The sequence below is a fragment of the Dreissena polymorpha genome, chromosome 6, assembly GCF_020536995.1.
Source record: "Dreissena polymorpha isolate Duluth1 chromosome 6, UMN_Dpol_1.0, whole genome shotgun sequence".
NCBI lineage: Eukaryota > Metazoa > Mollusca > Bivalvia > Myida > Dreissenidae > Dreissena > Dreissena polymorpha.
The window spans coordinates 18895225-18911529 of NC_068360.1; the positions used below are offsets into that span (position 1 = coordinate 18895225).

General features: G+C 35.4%; 2 long non-coding RNA genes across 2 annotated transcripts; one reads left to right on the forward strand and one right to left on the reverse strand.

The window, feature by feature from the left end:
• Positions 1-434: 434 nt before the first annotated feature.
• On the reverse strand, positions 435-5295 carry LOC127836656 (uncharacterized). Its single transcript, XR_008028860.1, has 3 exons — positions 4647-5295; positions 3958-4069; positions 435-1296 (listed from the first exon to the last, which is right to left on the reverse strand). It is a non-coding gene; the product is annotated as an uncharacterized LOC127836656 (long non-coding RNA).
• Positions 5296-6007: 712 nt separating this feature from the next.
• LOC127836229 (uncharacterized) lies at positions 6008-13484 on the forward strand. Its single transcript, XR_008028674.1, has 4 exons — positions 6008-6154; positions 6731-6842; positions 11202-11282; positions 12833-13484. It is a non-coding gene; the product is annotated as an uncharacterized LOC127836229 (long non-coding RNA).
• Positions 13485-16305: the final 2821 nt, after the last annotated feature.

Genomic DNA, 16305 nt, shown 5'->3' on the forward strand with positions numbered 1-16305 from the left:
AATCCCCCGTGAGCCGTTGGTTAGCGAAGCAATACATACGGCAACGAAACATGTAGACGCCGCAATTAATATCGCACGAAGCGACCTTTTTCAGCACAACGTCGAGGAACTACTTTCTTAGGGCCGGTTTTATTTGCGCTTGAAGAAATTTTTGAGGCGACGCTCGAATTGATACACAAACAGGGGCTGAGGGTCATCAGTCAGACCTCAACGGACATGATATATGCCTTCCGCTATATTTGTCTTCTGGTACACATTTCTTATATAATAATCAACGAATTTTCGTTAAACAATGAAAACATTTATCGTTGTTGAAATACCTTTATACAAGACACACCAGTGATTAAAATTCTCTTAAGCAACATTTACCGTAAGATCAATTTTTATTAGGCAATAGCCTTGATACTTGAGAAGTAATAGGCAATAGCCTTGATACTTGAGAAGTAAAGTAGATCAAAACACAAAATTTAACCATATATTCAAAGTTACTAAGTAAGAAAAGGACCATAATTCTGTCAAAATGACAACCAGAGTTATTCAACTTGTCCTGTACTGTCCCCTTATGATAATTTGCGAGTGTTCCCAGTATGAAAGCAATATCTATGATACTTTAGGAGTAAAGTGGACCAAAACACAAAACTTAACAAAATTTTCAATTTTCTAAGAATAAAAAGGGCACATAATACTTTCAAAATGCCAGTCAGAGTTACATAACTTTGTCTGCACAGTCCCTTTATGATAGTAAGTGTTGCAAGTATGAAAGCAATAGCTTTGATACTGTAGGAATAAAGTGGACCTAAACACAAAACTTAACCAAATTTTCAATTTTCTAAGTATAAGAAGGGCACATAATTCTGTCAAAATGCACGCCAGAGTTATCTAACTTTGCCTGCCCAGTCCCCTCATGGTAGTAAGTAAATAAGTTTTATACTTGATACTTTATGAGAAAAGTGGACCTAAACACAAAACTTAATCGGACGCCGACACCGACGCAGACGCAGACGCCAAGATGATGACAATATCTCTTTTTTTTTCAAAAAAAAAAAGATGAGCTTATAAATAAAATGTAACATATTGCAAACTTGATTACACGATTTTTCATAAATACTCTTTCAGCTTTTTATTTATATATGAAGGCTAGGGTCACTTTCTGCGAGCCTTACAAAAAAACTAACTATATTTGCAATTGTCAAGACTCCTTCACATACAATTTACCTTTGCTTATTCCAATATCCTTTTGCCAACCAACATTGTGCGGTCACGTACCATACATGGTTCCACAGTTGTACAGAATTCCTACAAAATAAATGAAGTATACATTTACAATTCAAATTTCTTTTCAAAGAATGTGTAGGTAACTAAATTCCCTATACATTACTTTAATGTCATAAAATAAATTTCAAACAAGGGCTGTTTGTAAAACATGCATGCCCCCCATATGGATTGTCAATTGTTGTGGCAGCCATTGTGTGAATACGTTTTTTGGCACTGTGACCTTGACCTTTGACCTAGTGACCTGAAAGTCAATAGGGGTCATCTGCGAGTCATTATCTATGTACCTATGAAGTTTCATGATCCTAGGCATAAGTTCTTGAGTTATCATCCGGAAACCATTTTACTATTTTGGGTCACCGTGACCTTGACCTTCGATTTAGTGACCTCAAAATCAATAGGGGTCATCTGCGAGTCATGATCAATGTACCTATGAAGTTTCATGATCCTAGGCATAAGCGTTCTTGAGTTATCATCGGGAAACCATTTTACTATTTAGGGTCACTGTGACCTTGACCTAGTGACCTGAAAATCAATAGGGGTCATCTTCGAGTCATGATCAATGTACCTATGAAGTTTCATGATCCTAGGCAAAATCGTTCTTGGGTTATCATCCGGAAACCATCTGGTGGACAGACATATGGACATTCGGACCGACATGTGCAAAACAATAAACCTGCTCTTCTTCGGAAGGGGGCATAAATATTTAACATATATTTAACAAAAATTAACTTGATTCATCAAATTAATCAGTATCGAATAATAGACCAGTTTCACAATATGAACACCGATACTATTTTTAGATATCAATCATATCACCTGACGCGTTGAATTGCAGAACAAGGCTGAACCTGGAACTGCATTTTCTTTTGCTATGCAAATTGCGTTGAATATCAAGATTATAATGCGCACTTGACACTGGTTACAATTAAGTCAAACATATGAATACAGACAACCATCACATGTCATGCTGTGTTAAGTAAAAAAATTGATAAGTAATTCAAATATAAAAATTATAACACCTAAATAATGATTCAAGGACATAAGTTATGTACTATTAGTGTATATTAATGAATTATATTTAATCTTTATATATAACAATAGATGTGTTCATCAGAAACACAATGCCCACTACTGCGCCGCTTTTAATTATACATATATTTTTTTAACCTTTGACCTTGAAGGACGACCTTGACCTTGAACTTCCACCACTCAAAATGTGCAGCTTCATGAGATACACATGCATGCCAAATATCAAGTTGCTATCTTCAATGTTGCAAAAGAAATGGCCAACGTTGTTTTTTTTTCGGACAGACTGACATCCTGACTGACTGACGGACAGTTCAACTGCTATATGCCACCCTTCCAGGGGCATACAATTTCCAGTTACCCATAAGCATCAGAGTAAATGTGGTCTGAAGACTAAACATCGATTATTGCACAAATCGAAGTCATAAATTAGCAGTATACAATACTAAGTATTGTAAGACTACAATTTTCAAAGGTAGGATGTGTACAATTTCATGAATTATAGAACGTGTATTAGAGTTGAATCAAGCATCAGACAAAGTCCTATCAAATAGAAGAAAATGACACAAATGTTTAGCATTAAATTTTTGAAATATTAAAAATATATAGGTATAAAGCACTTTATAATTATGATAAAACTGGCTAATATGCATACAGTATTTAGTTTCTGACAATCTTTTTGGACAGATGACTTTCAATGTTGACAATATCTTTTATGTTCAGTAAAAGCAACAATTGAGTATTTGGCGTTAAATTATTCCAAGAAACGGCTACGCAATGCTACAACCATGAGACGCCATGGTCACATGGACTAGGTGTCATTAATTGTGTTAAATGACCAGATGACCAGATATCTACAAAATGTGGTTTATGACATCACGTTGTTATTTAGTATTTGTCTGCACAGTATCTGATCATAAAGAGGTTATGGGTTTGTGCTGAATACAGGGGAATTTAAACGCAAGATCTATCAATAAATAAAATAATTGATTAATCGCCCAAATAATGCGAAAACAAAGAGTGTCAGATAATCCAATAAGTTTAAGACTGTCAATTTACACACACTAAGAATTGAAAGCCATACTTGGAGTGTCAGAGTTTGTGCAAAAAAAAAGAATACAAACAAGAATACAAACAAGTACTTTAATCAAGAAAATGTATTTCATATATTGGCACTTAAAATGGAAAGTATATATTAAGTAATTAATGGCTATTTCTGACGAAGTCAACTTGTGTTGGCAATATCATTAAGTAGATCTAGCTGAATGATCAAAAGCAGAGCGATATTGCGATGCACTATTAGAAATCTCTACACGTTCAGCCTCATTCTGGAATTCTGCAATCATTTGACTACCTGCTATATTGGCTTATTGTGAAAAGGGTCTATTACTTATAAATACTTTAAAGAAGTAGATTTTCCATCACTCTACAGCTGTTGGGCTTTCTTAAAGGAAGTTTGGGAGTAAAATAAATCTACTCCAAGTTTTTATCACAAAAAACTTCCAACAAGTGGAGAATTAGCCGCATTTAGTGGATGATTTAGAAACATGATTAATTTAAATTAGATCTACATGTAATAGCTATTGAAAAGTTAAGTTATCCAGTTATTCTTGCTGCAATGTGGATAAGAATAATACAAACCAATAGCTGACAAACCTGATATCAGTGATATGTTGACCTTTGAAGTCGAAATTGAGACCTGAAATCTGTCTGTATAGAGAGGCACAATTTGTTTGGCATATCTTCAACCATTACTGGCAACACACACCTACAAAATTTATATATAAATTATATTAAAACATAAATTTATTAATAATTTTATTTATTAATTTATGACGAAATGTTTAAATCTAGGTCAGCTATAACGAAACTAAAAACGGATTAAAAACAATACCTTATTTTAATTAATAGGTTGAAAACAAAAATAAATGTATTAATATATTGACGTTCAACTGAACGAATACAAGACACAAGTACATTACATTACATTAAGTTATTATTTCAGTCGCATTCAGAGAAAACTGGGCTTAGTGCATGTGCGTAAAGTGTCATCCCAGATTAGCGTAAGCCTGTGCAGTCCGCACAGGCTAATCAGGGACGACACTTTCCGCATAAACTTCATTTTCGGTAAGGAGGGACTTCCTTGAAATTAAAAATACCATTAAAGCGGAAAGTGTAATCCCTGATTAGCATGTGCGGACTGCACAGGCTAATCTGCGATGACACTTTACGCACATGCATTAAGCCCAGTTTTCTCAGAACGCGGCTCATTTAATTAACAATTGTCAACATTATGCATATTATCGGATAGTTTTACACAATATTAAAAAAGTACAAATACAAACCTGGTAATACATGTAAATGATCGTATGCAATACAGTTATTGATCCCAATCTGATCTATTTCCGAATTATCTGCGAATCCATCGTAATTGTAACAATAACCATGCAATTCGCTCCGCCATCTTGAAACGTTATACTTACTGAACGCACTGATTGTGTTGCATTTGTTACAAAGTATCTGATTGGTTATTTCTAAGTATCGGATCCAATCAAATTTTTCGGGTAACTAGGGATTCTAACACCTAACAACCCGAGATTTGTACAGTAATTCAATGCTTAATTTTCGCGGACGATATTTGTGTTCCGCGCTTTTTGGATCTGGTATTTACTGGATTTTCTCTCTTTAATAGACTTCTTAAAATAGCATTCTACAATCTCCGCGCGATTTTAAACACTACTATTTGTACAGAGTAGATAAATAACGTTCCGCGCGATTAATTGAGCCCGCTTTTTCTACAGGGTTGAAAAATAATTGCTCCGACGGAAAATCTATGAAAGTTCCGCGCTTTTTAGATTTCGATTTGTATGTAGTGTTTTATGGCCATGCTGGCATTGGTTTTTCGCGGAAAGTGAAAGTTCCGCGAAAAATGACAATCCCGATATTTACTATATAAGTATATGTATTTTAGCGGGGGTCCCCTTTGGCTTTCCATAGTTTCCGTAAACAGTCAATCGGTTTTAAAGCATAGCGCATATTGAACAACGCACACGGATTCAGCCAATGCATTCAGCCCACGCACAACTCGAAGTTTAGAACATTACACGGTTTCAGTGAATCGATTCATCCCACACACGCCAGTCACAGGTATTTGTATAGAAATCGCTAAAAGCTCTTCCCCACACGCAAGGGCGTACGAAACCTATGGAAAGCCAAAGGGGACCCCCGCTAAAATACATATACTTATATAGTAAATATCGGGATTGTCATTTTTCGCGGAACTTTCACTTTTCGCGAAAAACCAATGCCAGCATGGCCATAAAACACTACATACAAATCGAAATCTAAAAAGCGCGGAACTTTCATATATTTTCCGTCGGAGCAATTATTTTTCAACCCTGTAGAAAAAGCGGGCTCAATTAATCGCGCGGAATGTTATTTATCTACTCTGTACAAATAGTAGTGTTTAAAATCGCGCGGAGATTGTAGAATGCTATTTTAAGAAGTCTATTAAAGAGAGAAAATCCAGTAAATACCAGATCCAACAAGCGCGGAACACAAATATCGTCCGCGAAAATTAAGCATTGAATTACTGTACAAATCTCGGGTTGTTAGGTGTTAGAATCCCTAGTTACCCGAAAAATTTGATTGGATCCGATACTTAGAAATAACCAATCAGATACTTTGTAACAAATGCAACACAATCAGTGCGTTCAGTAAGTATAACGTTTCAAGATGGCGGAGCGAATTGCATGGTTATTGTTTCTACTCGATGGATTCGCAGATAATTCGGAAATAGATCAGATTGGGATCAATAACTGTATTGCATACGATCATTTACATGTATTACCAGGTTTGTATTTGTACTTTTTAATATTGTGTAAAACTATCCGATAATATGCATAATGTTGACAATTGTTAATTAAATGAGCCGCGTTCTGAGAAAACTGGGCTTAATGCATGTGCGTAAAGTGTCATCGCAAATTAGCCTGTGCAGTCCGCACATGCTAATCAGGGATTACACTTTCCGCTTTTATGGTATTTTTAATTTCAAGGAAGTCCCTCCTTACCGAAAATGAAGTTTATGCGGAAAGTGTCGTCCCTGATTAGCCTGTGCGGACTGCACAGGCTTACGCTAATCTGGGATGACACTTTACGCACATGCACTAAGCCCAGTTTTCTCCGAATGCGACTAAAATAATAACTTATTGTAATGTAATGTACTTGTGTCTTGTATTCGTTCAGTTGAACGTCAATATATTAATACATTTATTTTTGTTTTCAACCTATTAATTAAAATAAGGTATTGTTTTTAATCCGTTTTTAGTTTCGTTATAGCTGACCTAGATTAAAACATTTCGTCATAAATTAATAAATAAAATTATTAATAAATTTATGTTTTAATATAATTTATATATAAATTTTGTAGGTGTGTGTTGCCAGTAATGGTTGAAGATATGCCAAACAAATTGTGCCTCTCTATACAGACAGATTTCAGGTCTCAATTTCGACTTCAAAGGTCAACATATCACTGATATCAGGTTTGTCAGCTATTGGTTTGTATTATTCTTATCCACATTGCAGCAAGAATAACTGGATAACTTAACTTTTCAATAGCTATTACATGTAGATCTAATTTAAATTAATCATGTTTCTAAATCATCCACTAAATGCGGCTAATTCTCCACTTGTTGGAAGTTTTTTGTGATAAAAACTTGGAGTAGATTTATTTTACTCCCAAACTTCCTTTAAGAAAGCCCAACAGTTGTAGAGTGATGGAAAATCTTACTTCTTTAAAGTATTTATGAGTGAATAGACCCTTTTCACAATAAGCCAATATAGCAGGTAGTCAAATGATTGCAGAATTCCAGAATGAGGCTGAACGTGTAGAGATTTCTAATAGTGCATCGCAATATCACTCTGCTTTTGAACATTCAGCTAGATCTACTTAATGATATTGCCAACACAAGTTGACTTCGTCAGAAATAGCCATTAATTACTTAATATATACTTTCCATTTTAAGTGCCAATACATGAAATACATTTTCTTGATTAAAGTACTTGTTTGTATTCTTGTTTGTATTCTTTTTTTTGCACAAACTCTGACACTCCAAGTATGGCTTTCAATTCTTAGTGTGTGTAAATTGACAGTCTAAAACTTATTGGATTATCTGACACTCATTGTTTGCGCATTATTTGGGCGATTAATCAATTATTTTATTTATTGATAGATCTTGCGTTTAAATTCACCTGTATTCAGCACAAACCCATAACCTCTTTATGATCAGATACTGTGCAGACAAATACTAAATAACAACGTGATGTCATAAACCACATGTTGTAGATATCTGGTCATCTGGTCATTTAACACAATGACACCTCCATGTGACCATGGCGTCTCATGGTTGTAGCATTGCGTAGCCGTTTCTTGGAATAATTTAACGCCAAATACTCACTTGTTGCTTTTACTGAACATAAAAGATATTGTCAACATTGAAAGTCATCTGTCCAAAAAGATTGTCAGAAACTAAATACTGTATACATATTAGCCAGTTTTATCATAATTATGAAGTGCTTTATACCTATATATTTTTAATATTTCAAAAATTTAATGCTAAACATTTGTGTCATTTTCTTCTATTTGATAGGACTTTGTCTGATGCTTGATTCAACTCTTACACGTTCTATAATTCATGAAATTGTACACATCCTACCTTTGAAAATTGTAGTCTTACAATACTTAGTATTGTATACTGCTAATTTATGACTTCGATTTGTGCAATAATCGATGTTTAGTCTTCAGACCACATTTACTCTGATGCTTATGGGTAACTGGAAATTGTATGCCCCTGGAAGGGTGGCATATAGCAGTTGAACTGTCCGTCAGTCAGTCAGTCTGTCCGTCTGTCCGAAAAAAAATTAACGTTGGCCATTACTTTTGCAGCATGGAAGATAGCAACTTGATATTTGGCATGCATGTGTATCTCATGAAGCTGCACATTTTGAGTGGTGGAAGTTCAAGGTCAAGGTCGTCCTTCAAGGTCAAAGATTAAAAAAATATATGTATAATTAAAAGCGGCGCAGTAGTGGGCATTGTGTTTCTGATGAACACATCTATTGTTATTTATAAAGATTAAATATAATTCATTAATATACACTAATAGTACATAACTTATGTCCTTGAATCATTATTTAGGTGTTATAATTTTTAGCTCATCTATTTTTTGAAAAAAAATTATGAGCTATTGTCATCACCTTGGCGTCGGCGTCGGCGTTGGCGTTGGCGTCGGCGTCCGGTTAAGTTTTGCGTTTAGGTCCACTTTTCTCAGAAAGTATCAATGCTATTGCATTCAAACTTGGTACACTTACTTACTATCATGAGGGGACTGGGCAGGCAAAGTTAGATAACTCTGGCGTGCATTTTGACAGAATTATGTGCCCTTTTTATACTTAAAAAATTGAAAATTTTGGTTAAGTTTTGCGTTTAGTTCCACTTTTCTCAGTAAGTATCAATGCTATTGCATTCAAACTTGGTACACTTACTTACTATCATGAGGGGACTGGGCAGGCAAAGTTAGATAACTCTGGCATGCATTTTGACAGAATTATGTGCCCTTTTTATACTTAGAAAATTGACAATTTTGGTTAAGTTTTGTGTTTAGGTCCATTTTATTCCTTAAGCATCAAAGCTATTGCTTTCATACTTGCAACACTTACTAACTATCATAAGGGGACTGTGCAGGCAAAGTAATGTAACTCTGACTGGCATTTTGACAGAATTATGTGCCCTTTTTATACTTAGAAAATTGAAAATTTGATTAAGTTTTGTGTTTAGGTCCACTTTATTCCTACAGTATCAAAGCTATTGCTTTCATACTTGCAAGATTTATGAACTATCATAAGGGGACGGTGCAGGCAAAGTTATGTAGCTCTGACTGGCATTTGGACGGAATTATGGGCCCTTTATACTTAGAAAATTGAAAATTTGGTTAAGATTTATGTTTTGGTCCACTTTACCCCTAAAGTATCATAGATATTGCTTTCATACTTGGAACACTCACAAACTATCATAAGGGTACAGTAAAAGGACAAGTTGCATAACTCTGGTTGTCATTGTTACGGAATTATGGCCCTTTTTTGACTTAGTAACTTTTAATATATGGTTAAATTTTGTGTTTCGATCCACTCGAAGTATCAAGGCTATTGCTTTCAAACTTCAAATACTTACATGCTATCATGAGGTTACTGTACCTGGCAACTTGAATTTTACTTTGACCTTTGAATGACCTTGACTCTCAAGGTCAAATTATTAAATTTTGCTAAAATTGCCATAACTTCTTTATTTATGATTAGATTTGATTGATACTTTGATGAAACTACTCTTACCTGACATACCACAATAGACTTCACCCAAACCATCCCCCGTGCCCTCCCCCCCCTCCCCCCTCCCCCCTCCCCCCCCCCTAATTTTTTTTTTTTTTTTTTTTTTTTTTTAAGATCATCTCACAAATGACCACCACACCCTCACACTATACCCCCCCCCACCCCCCCCCCCTCCAATTTTTTTTTTTATATTTTTTTTTTTTTTTTTTTTTTTAAGATCATCTCACAAATTATCACCACAACCCTCACACTATACCCCCCCCCCCCCCATTTTTTTTTTAAACGGTTATGTTTGAAATACCGTCCAACCATCGCAACCCAAACCCCCCCCCCCCCCCCCCCCCCCCCCCCCCGATTTTTTTTTTTTTTTTTTGCTTTTTTGGAAGGTAATGTAATAAATGTCCACAACCCCACACTATACACCCCTCTTCACTCCACTCCTCCCTCCTTTGTGATTGAAAATGAGAGTCCCTTCACCTTTAAAAAGAAAATAGATGAGCGGTCTGCACCCGCAAGGCGGTGCTCTTGTTATATTTGAATTACTTATCAATTTTTTTACTTAACACAGCATGACATGTGATGGTTGTCTGTATTCATATGTTTGACTTAATTGTAACCAGTGTCAGTGCGCATTAAAATCTTGATATTCAACGCATTTTGCATAGCAAAAGAAAATGCAGTTCCACGTTCAGCCTTGTTCTGCAATTCAACGCGTCAGGTGATATGATTGATATCTAAAAATAGTATCGGTGTTCATATTGTGAAACTGGTCTATTATTCGATACTGATTAGTTTGATGAATCAAGTTAATTTTTGTTAAATATCTGTTAAATATTTATGCCCCCCTCCGAAGAAGAGCAGGTTTATTGTTTTGCACATGTCGGTCCCAATGTCCATATGTAACTCTGTCCACCAGATGGTTTCCGGATGATAACCCAAGAACGATTTTGCCTATGATCATGAAACTTCATAGGTACATTGATCATGACTCGAAGATGACCCCTATTGATTTTCAGGTCACTAGGTCAAGGTCACGGTGACCCTAAATAGTAAAATGGTTTCCCGATGATAACTCAAGAACGCTTATGCCTAGGATCATGAAACTTCATAGGTACATTGATCATGACTCGCAGATGACCCCTATTGATTTTGAGGTCACTAAGTCGAAGGTCAAGGTCACGGTGACCCAAAAAAGTTAAATGGTTTCCGGATGATAACTCAAGAACTTATGCCTAGGATCATGAAACTTCATAGGTACATAGATAATGACTCGCAGATGACCCCTATTGACTTTCATGTCACTAGGTCAAAGGTCAAGGTCACAGTGCCAAAAAACGTATTCACACAATGGCTGCCACAACAATTGACAATCCATATGGGGGGCATGCATGTTTTACAAACAGCCCTTGTTTGAAATTTATTTTATGACATTAAAGTAATGTATTGGGAATTTAGTTACCTACACATTCTTTGAAAAGAAATTTGAATTGTAAATGTATTCTTCATTTATTTTGTAGGAATTCTGTACAACTGTGGAACCATGTATGGTACGTGACCGCACAATGTTGGTTGGCAAAAGGATATTGGAATAAGCAAAGGTAAATTGTATGTGAAGGAGTCTTGACAATTGCAAATATGGTTAGTTTTTTTGTAAGGCTCGCAGAAAGTGACTCTAGCCTTCATATATAAATAAAAAGCTGAAAGAGTATTTATGAAAAATCGTGTAATCAAGTTTGCAATATGTAACATTTTATTTATAAGCTCATCTTTTTTTTTGAAAAAAAAAGAGATATTGTCATCATCTTGGCGTCTGCGTCGGCGTCCGGTTAAGTTTTGTGTTTAGGTCCACTTTTCTCATAAAGTATCAAGTATAAAACTTATTTACTTACTACCATGAGGGGACTGGGCAGGCAAAGTTAGATAACTCTGGCGTGCATTTTGACAGAATTATGTGCCCTTTTTATACTTAGAAAATTGAAAATTTGGTTAAGTTTTGTGTTAAGGTCCACTTTATTCCCACAGTATCAAAGCTATTGCTTTCATACTTGCAACACTTACTATCATAAAGGGACTGTGCAGACAAAGTTATGTAACTCTGACTGGCATTTTGAAAGTATTATGTGCCCTTTTTATTCTTAGATAATTGAAAATTTGCTTAAGTTTTGTGTTTTGGTCCACTTTACTCCTAAAGTATCATAGATATTGCTTTCATACTTGGAACACTCGCAAATTATCATAAGGGGACAGTACAGGACAAGTTGAATAACCCTGGTTGTCATTTTGACAGAATTATGGTCCTTTTCTTACTTAGTAACTTTGAATATATGGTTAAATTTTGTGTTTTGATCTACTTTACTTCTCAAGTATCAAGGCTATTGCTTTCAAACTTCAAATACTGTCATGCTATCATAAGTTACTGTAGCTGGCAAGTTGAATTTTACCTTGACCTTTGAATGACCATGACTCTCAAGGTGAAATTATTAAATTTTGCTAAAATTTCCATAACTTCTTTACAAGCGTTACAAAGCAACTCTTATCTGACATACCACAATAGACTCCACCCAAACCATCCCCCACGCCCCCCCCCCCCCCAAAAAAAGAAAAAAGTACTTTTTTTTTCATTTTGAAAGATCATCTAATAAATGACCACACCCTCACACTATACCCCCTGCCCATTTTTTTTAAACATGGCTAAAAAACACAAATATTTATTTTTATCATTTTTTCATTTTTGGAAGATAGTGTAATAAATGACCACACCACCACACTATACACCCTTCTCCACCCCACCTCTCCCTCCTTTGTGATTGAAGTATTGAGATAGGTCCCTTCAACTTTAAAAAAAATAGATGAGAGGTCTGAACCCGCAGGGCGGTGCTCTTGTTAACAATCAAATGAGACATAACTTAGAAGCTTCACTTCATTTACTTTGTCAGGCTGGCGTAGTGGATATGGTGTTCACCTAGTGATGGGAACATTTTGGGTTCAACCCTGTTTATTAGCGGTCTCTTTATCTTCATATATACAAAGTACTGATTACTCCCAGAAAACGGACTCTAGAATGTCTTAATAAGCATAAAGCTTTCAATGCAATCAAGCATAATTAATATGGCTAAACTCTAGCATGAATTTTACTTTTGTATTTCAGGGACTCAACATTACACAGTCATTTCAACATGTAGAGTCTTGTCAGCAATGATGGAGCAGTACATCAGATTTCCAGAATCTCGTCATGAGCTGAAGATCATTGCCTATGGATTTCATGAATGATGTAGAATGATTGGACTGTTGATGGAACCCACAGTGCATGTCCTGCTTCAACATCTGAGCATAGGTCCTTGTTTATCAGCAGTTTAGTTCTTCAAGCAGTCTGTGACAGTAACTTGAAATGTTTGGACATATGACCTGGATGGCCAAGTTCTGTGCATGATGCCCATTTAAATAGGAACGGCCCAGTGGCGCATTAAATGGACATTTTTCGAATGTTCTCGAGGATTCAGCTTACCGCCTGACAAGAAATCTTGCTTTTTGTTCCGTATCGAGGCCATAGACATTTGTATCATTTGCAAAAGATACTGCGATATTTGTGCCTTTGTTCATGCTTTATAGTTGATTAACAATTGGAAGCCATAACCTGTTTTATAGGATGGTGTTAGTGGGACAATGAATTTTGTAAAGATTTAAAGACTGGAAAAGATAATTAAAAGTCAAAAGAGTTCTGCTATTGTTAAGCATGCTTTATTGATTTGTAATGTTAGAAAGATAGCATTATTAACAGAATAAAATGTCCATAATTTGAATATTCTACTGTTTTCAGCAACATTTAATTTGATATAGTACAAAATGCTGCATCATGTTATATCATGATCTGTTTTGTGAACAATGACCTTTCAATGTATATTTAATAATTTGTCAATGGATGTTACACGCATAAGCCCTACCATTAGCCCAAAAAGGAATTGCTTAGGAGTTTTGCCACCTTCTAGAGAAAAATACTTCTCAGAAACAATTGCATTTTGGAAAGTCTATGGCTAGTAAAATTTGGATTCCTTTTGGATACCCAAGGTTACCAATTTATGTTTAATGAATTTGCAATAAAAAGCTTTGACAGAACGTAATGTCACAGAGTCGAACACGTGTAAGGAATAAAGTGGAAGTTGATTAAATGAGTAATACACATTATATGCTTCTTTGATTAAAAGTTTGTGTTTTCACTAAAACTGCAAACATAGTAAGCTTTAAAGTATTGCAACTAAATAAAAGATTCAGATTTAAATTGTATTATTTGAATGCACTGTCTAATACATATGAGCCTCGCTCTGTGAAAAAGGGGTTTAATGCATGTGCACTCCAGATTAGCATGGGCAGACCGCACAGGCTAATCAGGGAGGATACTAAACGCACATGCATTAAACCCCTTTTTCACAGAGCAAGGCTCATATATGTTCAATAAACCAAAGATAATCAAAAACAAAATGAGACATTTAACCCTGTACCACTCAAAAACGCACTAAGACACATTCGAGAATAAATTTAATTTAAGACCTTTCTTACTATATTAAAGTTTTAAAGGCTTTGTTTCCAACCCATGGATACTGATGAGCAGCAAACAGCATAAAACCTGAACAGATTGTGAGTTACTTGCAGGCTGTTCTGGTTTTATGATGTTTGCATGTAGAAAATTTAAAATTTCCTCAGAGCAGGAAAAGGTTAATAATAACACAACAGCAATTATACTTAAGTTATTTTAAGACTTCATACTAATGCAAGTAACTTGCAACTGTCTAACCAAAATCAGAGATGGTGGAGGGCAAAATTAATGGCTGTGCACCTTGAATTATCTATTCATACTCAAACAATATAATGTTGATCTACAGTATCTTGTTCAGCATGCATCTAATACTACAGCCAAATTTGCTTACAAATAATATTACAAGAAACACAAGTCATTAAAGACTTAACTTTATTGCATCAACCATTTAGCAGGAATAAAATATAAAGAGAAAAATTATGGCAATTTTTTTATCTGAACATACAAGTCTTCATATACAATCCCATTGCATATAAAAACGACAGTTTACTATTTTTCCGTTCTATATGTCAGCATAAAGACAAGATGGTATTCACTGTGCAATAAAACACAAGCAATCATATTACAATTGCTTTTAATTATATGAACTGTACCTTCACTAACATTCAAGAATTTTAATATAAATACATGATGAAAGATGAGCTTTTTCTTGTCTTAAAATAACTTGATACTTTGCAATGACCAAACAATACAACTCAACATACAAATTATCCAACAAAATATATTTTAATGACACAATATTTTTATTCAACAATAGGAATAGCTTAAGGTTGTAACATATTACACTAAAGTCACAGTGTCAATCTAAGCAAAGAGTAGAATCATAAAGAGATGTCCACAACGGATGATGTGCAAGCTGGCTCTGACTCAGATTTCCACATCAGTTGATGTGCAAGCTGGTTATTACAAGGATGTGAACAACCGATGACGTGCAAGCTCTAAGACAGATATCCACAACAGAGATTGTCCTTGCTGGCTCTGACTAATGTCCACAAGTAAATAACATGCAAGCTATCTCTGACTGATGTCCTAAACATATGACGTGCAAGCTGGCTCTAACACAGATGTCCACAACAGATTACGTGCAAGCTAGCACTTACACGGATGTCCACAACAGAGGATGTGTAAGCTGGCTCTAACACTGATGTCCAAAAGAGATGACGTGCAAGCTGGCTCTTACACGGATGTTCACAACAGATGACATGCAAGCTAGCACTAACACTGATGTCCACAATAGAGGACGTGCAAGCTGGCTCTAACACGGATGTCCACAACAGATGACATGCAAGCTGGCTCTTACTCGGTTGTCCACAACAGAGGTCAGATGGGCAAGCTGGCTCTGCCTCAGATATGTACACAGAAGATAATGTTCAAGTTGGGAACACTGCTACAGCTATAAAATACAAAAACCATGTTTCATACTATCACATTATTTTACTACATGTATTTCTTCCACAATACAGAACATTATACTCATTATTAGCATTCTGCTATTGCTATCTGAAGATTTACCAGATGCTTTGTGTGAAGATAGTTCATACCAGAAATTAGCCGAAAAACAGCCGAAAAACACTTTTTAGACATAATGTGCATTCTGCTTTAAGATATATAGCTCAGAATTCACTGGTTAAATCAAATTTTTTGGACTAAATTGGGGTGGCATGCAGACAAAATGTCGAGTTTTGAAACTGTGTCGTATCTGGTGTGAATCTTGAGTTATTTAATTTGGTCAGTATATCAGATGTGTACACCTGTTATATGTTAACTGTAAGAGTTTAGAATGTCTTGACAGTCATTGTGTTTGTAATACATTGTGTTATCTTTCAGATTTGTGTGACAGTTAAATATAATAATCAATAATCTTGTTCTGCATGCCGGTCAAATTGTTCCGTGGTAAACACCTACCCATTGTGGTCAACTCGTACCTGTTTTTTAGTCAACTTGTACCTACCCAAACTAAACCCGTGCCCGATATACAGAAATAGGTGTAGGATGGTTAGCTTATAAGTCAAACTCATAGAGACAATTTT